Source organism: Euprymna scolopes, chromosome 12 (assembly GCF_053919585.1).
Source record: "Euprymna scolopes isolate OS-2025 chromosome 12, ASM5391958v1, whole genome shotgun sequence".
NCBI lineage: Eukaryota > Metazoa > Mollusca > Cephalopoda > Sepiida > Sepiolidae > Euprymna > Euprymna scolopes.
Window position 1 is genome coordinate 63,623,072 of NC_136493.1, and position 5,959 is coordinate 63,629,030.

The following is a 5,959-nucleotide window of genomic DNA, read 5'->3' on the forward strand; positions in this document are numbered from 1 at the left end:
ATTATAAACAACTATTCACTTTGGCTTACATAATAAATCATGGCTATAGTGTGGTTTGAGTTGTCCCCCTTTGCAAATTGGCTGTTTGGAGAAATGGAAAACTAGATAGCTCTGGTTGATAGTCAATTTGCATAAGTGGAGAAATGGGCAGTATATAAACGGTACTTTTTTTTAAGCAGGGGTGAAGAGCACAGAGAGTGAAACAATGGTTGGAAGAAGTGACGGTGAATTATTTTTGTGACGGTGAATTCTTTTTGTGACGGTGAATTATTTTTGTGACGGTGAATTATTTTTGGACGTTGAAGAGCTCGACCTTTTGGAAGGAACAGCTGTGTCTTATATATATTTTTTAAATTTCTTTTTTTTCTACTTCACTACAAGCTATTTCGGCCCTTGTATCTGACCACCTGGTATTTCCAGAATTCCTGTGAAATGTGGATCTGTAATTATGCAGATTTTAAATCCACAATCATCGCAGCCTTCTGAATCTGCCTCCACTCTCACATGGTCTCTCCGCACACGTCCATCACATCGCCTCCCGTGTGACACGCAACATGTACGTTCAGCTCCCTAAAGTCCAGTACTGGCCGGACTTTTTGTTTTGTGGGCTGAACAACTGCCATTAACGGCAGCACACCTTCCACCTTTTCCGTCCATGGTCTTAAAATCCCCTCTGAGATCCATCAGTCTACCCCCTTCTCAAATTCACTGCTGATCCTCTTTGCTTCCATAGTTCCTGCTGAAAAAATCATGGCAGCGATCCTCAAAACGGAGAAGAATTGCTAAAAAACAAAAATTATGCTAATTTATTTAGAAGACAGTAGAACTTTATTTAAGTATGATACTTATTATCTTGTAAACCATGCGAGTGCTCTTATGAATCTAGTCTGGAACTCTGACTTATCGTTGCTAATCTGATTTTTCAGTAGAACTTGTAAATTTACTAGGTAACCCATCTGGGAGTGAATGACTGTAAAGAGTTTTTTCTTCTTTTTTTTTACACATTGCGCTGAAACACTAGAGCAGTTGCAATATGTGAGAATTACTTGAGTTGGTCTTTGTCTGGCCTTTATCCTTGACTAGTTCAACGAGCCCCAACTCCCCTATCTATATTTCTTCCACAAGAGCTAATTGTTTATTTTGCATACTACCTATATTCACTTGATTGGCTTATATTATTTTAAAACTGTGGTTAGAAGCAAGAAAGACAAGTCTTACCGTGGGTGCTCAGCGAGTGAGTTCAGGCGAAGAAAAGGGAGAACAAACATGGCGGCCAGCATTTTTATTTCGTCCATTCTCGCATAATCTCGTGTGTGCGTGAAGATGGAAACTATAAAACGATGTTCATTTCTCAGTGCTGGGAGATTATTCCTGATCAGGCAGGAGAGAAGGCAACGAGAGTAGAGACAGAGGACTGTAGCGATAATCTTTCTTGAACATTCCATTTGTGTATTTGAGGTGCCCCCCCCCCCATTATACTTCAAGCTATTTCGGCGATGGCCAACACAGGCTTAAGCAACATGATTAAGCCTTTTAATGGCGACGGTGATGTGGTGGTGTGGCTTAAAAAAGTGGACCTTGTAGCAAGGATTCAGAGGCTGGATGATGTGGCCGCAGTAATACCACTGTTTCTAGAAGGGGACACACTGGTCCTCTATTTGGAGCTCAGCGAGCGGGAACAGGGTGACGCGGACGCCATCAAGAGCCGACTGATCAAAGCTTTTGCAGAGGGGCCTTTCGAGGCCTTTAATAAGTTGACAGAGGTGGACTGGTGAATCTGTTGATGTCTACGCGAATGAGATAAGGAGATTGGTTGAGTTGTCGGGCATCAGGGGACACGCCACGAGTCACCTAGTCAAGATGACTTTCGTTACCGGGTTCCCGGAAGAGATATCGAAAAGGTTGCAGCAGGTCCCGGGAGTGGAGACGCTGGATGTGAGTGAGCTGCTTAAAACTGCAAAAATCTTGGTGAGCACCCAACCTACGGAGCCTGGAGGAACGACAGCAACGGTACAGCAGGATGTGGGCAGGAATCTGCCGAACTGGTGATGGCATGCTTCGAATGCGGGGGACCACATATGAGAAGAGACTGCAGAAAATTCTTGCAATGGACAGTGTGTTACAAATGCAATCGGAGAGGCCATTTAGCGGTAAAATGCACAAGTTCGGGAAACTGGCGAGGGGAGGCCGACGCACCAGCGGCTGCCCCGATTTGAGAATAGTGGCGCACCCGCAGCAGATGCCCAAACAGAAGATTGCGGTGGAAGGATGGGAAGTTATGGCCCTGATTGACACTGGCTGCACCACTACCATGGTGCACACTACCTTGGTCGGAAGATGGAAAGGGAAGGGTGAAGTAGTGACATTCGATGGGTCGCGAGTGAAGTGTCGAGGGAGGAAGACCGTCACTATTGATATTGCTGAACGTCAGATGAGGGTCCATGCAATTGTCACTGATCGCCTGGTGCCTGGCGTTCAAGCCATCATTAGAATGGACATTATATGCCACCTTGGAGGTGTTACCATCACATGTAACAACGTGAGGTTCAGACTAGCTGAGTGCGCGGTGACGGAGCAAGCCCCCAGAGGGATCAACAAAACCAGGGATGAAAGAAAATTGTCGATCAAAGATCAGGACTTCCAAGCCAAATTCGACGGAGAGCGGTGGATGGTAGAGTGGGCATGGAAACATCAAGCGCCATCGCTGACAAACAGGGTGGCGTGCTACACAAATTCTCTTAGAGGAGGGTCCAGAAAGGAGTTTGAGCAAGAAGTTGACCGATGGATTGAGGAGGGGATACTGATGCCTTGGACAGTTGACGTGGAGTCGAGCATTTTGCCGTTGATGGCCGTTCTGCAAACAACTAAAGGGAAAGTAAGACCAGTCCTGGATTTCTGAGAGCTGAACGGCCATGTTAAGTGCCATATGGGAGGTGACGCCGTAGATGTGTGCAGTGAGACCATTAGGGAATGGAGGCAGATGAATGGCGCATCTACGTTGATAGATTTAAAATCTGCCTATTTGCAACTCCATGTTGCCAAGAAGCTCTGGAAATATCAGTTAGTCAAGTACAAAGGCAAAACAAAAAAAAAAAATGGGAAAGGGAGATGGGGTAGTGAGCTCATACATAGACGATATTCTAGTGAATGAGACTGTGGTAACTGCCAAGGAAGTGGTGGCTCATTTGAAGAGGTTCGGGTTGGTCACCAAAGAGCCGGAAAAATTAGACGGAGGGGCTGCTTTGGGCCTAAAACTGAAATGAGGTGCATCAGGCAGCCTAGAGTTTCGCAGGGGAAACGAGATCCCACAGCTGAAGCAGGAGCTCAACAGACGTGAACTTTTTTCCATATGCGGAAAGTTGATCGGACATTACCCCGTTGCTAACTGGCTTAGACCAGCATGCAGCTACATAAAGAGACACGCCGAAGGACGAGGATGGAATGATAAGGTGGGAGAAAGAACGGTCGCCATGATGGAAGAGCTCCTGAAAGAAGCAGAATGGCAAGACCCAGTCCGGGGAACCTGGAACGTACCGCGAACATTGGATAGAGTCGTGTGGTGCGATGCGAGCAGCATTGCAACAGGGGTCGTTTTGGAAATTGGAGGAGTAGTTGCAGAAGATGCAGCCTGGTTAAGGAAAAAGAATGACGTCAGCCACATCAATGTGGCAGAATTAGACACGACAATAAAAGGAGTCAATCTGGCCTTGAAATGGGGACTATGTGACATCTGCATCAAAACAGACTCTGCCACAGTGTTTGCTTGGCTAAAGACTTTCATTTCAAGCGAAAAAAGGATAAAAACAAAAGGGGCTGCAGAGATGTTAGTGAAGCGCAGGCTTGGGGTGCTGGCTGAGCTGATGCAAGAGTTTTGTTTGAAGCTTCGTGTAGACATGGTGGCTTCTGAAAAGAACCGAACAGATGCTCTCACAAGAGTGAAGAAGAGTTGGCTGTTGCCAAAGAAAGATGTTGCTGCATCGGATCTAGATGATGTTGGCATGCGAGAACTGCACAATTTGCACCATATGGGGGTAGAGAGGACTTGGTATTTAGGGAAAAAAGTCGACTCGAGGATTACCAAGGAGCAAGTGAGGCAAGTGGTCAGGACATGCGACAGATGTCAGTCGATTGATCAGTGCTCCAAGCACGCATGAAGCTGGCCAATTGGAGGTGAGTGGGACCTGGGAGAGACTGGCATGCGATGTCACCCATTACAGGGGTGGACTTTACCTGACCATGATTGACTGTGGGCCCGGGCGATTTGCCCTATGGAAGAAGTTATGTGGAGGAACAGGCAATGAAATAGCGGTTAATCCTTGATGAGGTGTTTCTGGAGCGAGGCCCCATGGAAGAGTTGTTAACCGACAACAGGACTGCATTCAAGTCAGTAGCAGTGACAGAAGTACTGAAGAAATGGAAGATCCAACAATTTTTCAGAGCTGCTTACAGACCCAGTGGCAACGGGATCGATGAGAGAAACCACCGCACCAAGCTGTCTTCTGGTATAACATGTCACCTAAACTGGGACAACTACCAGAGACAGTCCTGCAACTGTCAACGTTTGCATATTCCTGGAGACATCCCAGGGTGGAGCCGGCAAGCCGAGAAGTAGAGGCCACAGGGACAATTAAACTCGGGGACGAGGTATGGGTGAAGCCACCAGGGGCACGCTGCACCACACGATGGAGTAGAGGTTGCGTGACTGGGAGGAACACTAGTAACAACACTGTGGTGGAAAGAGTCCCGAGGCACATTCTCGACGTCAGACCAGTGGAGGGCGAAGCAGTGGAGGGGAGTGTGCAGCCACTGGAGGAGGACGAGACACCTCAGAGGCCAAGTAGAGAGAGGCGACCGCCACAGTGGATGAGAGACTACGAAATGTGATCTTGAGATCGGGGAAGCATGTGGTTAGATGCAAGAAAGACAAGTCTTACCGTGGGTGCTCAGCGAGTGAGTTCAGGCGAAGAAAAGGAAGAACAAACATGGGCCAGCATTTTTATTTCGACCGTTCTCACGTAATCTCGTGTGTGCGTGAAGATGGAAAGGATAAAACGCTGTTCATTTCTCGGTGCTGGGAGATTATTCCCGATCAGGCAGGAGATAAGGCAATGAGAGTAGAGACAGAGGACTGTAGCGATAATCTTTCTTGAACATTCCGTTTGTGTATTTGAGGTGAAACCCCTCCCCCATTATACTTCAAAAACTGATGCTAATGCACTTAAATATAATTTTTCCATCCTTATCCTCTGATATAAAACAAAATAAAATACAAATTTTCATAAATATTTTAATACCCCTCCGTGTTGACGACAAGCTGAAAAAATTGCAACCTAACTGAATACAACGCGTAAACACAACTTTCATGGTAAAGAAACATCTTTTAATTACCACTGCTTAGGAAGCAATTATTAATGTAAAATACTGTCATTACTTATTCACCAAACCTATTTTACTACTCTTATTCTATGACTAAGTGTAATGAGTAATTATAAGGCATATACTGGCCACATTTTTATTGTGACTGAGTTATTTTACTTAAATAACTGGCACAAATGCTATTTCTAAATGTCTGCTTAAAACGGTTAATACTTGCCTCCAAGACCCCTGCCTGTGCCTGCTTTGCTTGAAAACGTTACAAACCCTTATACCCTGAAAACCTCTCCTAATCCCTGTATATCTATATTGTATATTAATGCTGCATTCTTGTAAGTATATCATCTCTCCTGTTCCAAGTGGGCATAAAAACAAATGCTCCTCTCCCCAGGCTGATGTAAAATCACATACTTTGCACTACCTTGGGAGGGGTTTTTAGCTTTCGGTCCTAAACAATAGGAGGTTGACCTTTTAAAAATCGACAAATACATCTATAGATTTCTATTGCTAAGGCATGCATTAGCTCAACCTATATTTATACTCTATAGAATATCTATACAATAGATACGTATTAGCCACAGTTTTG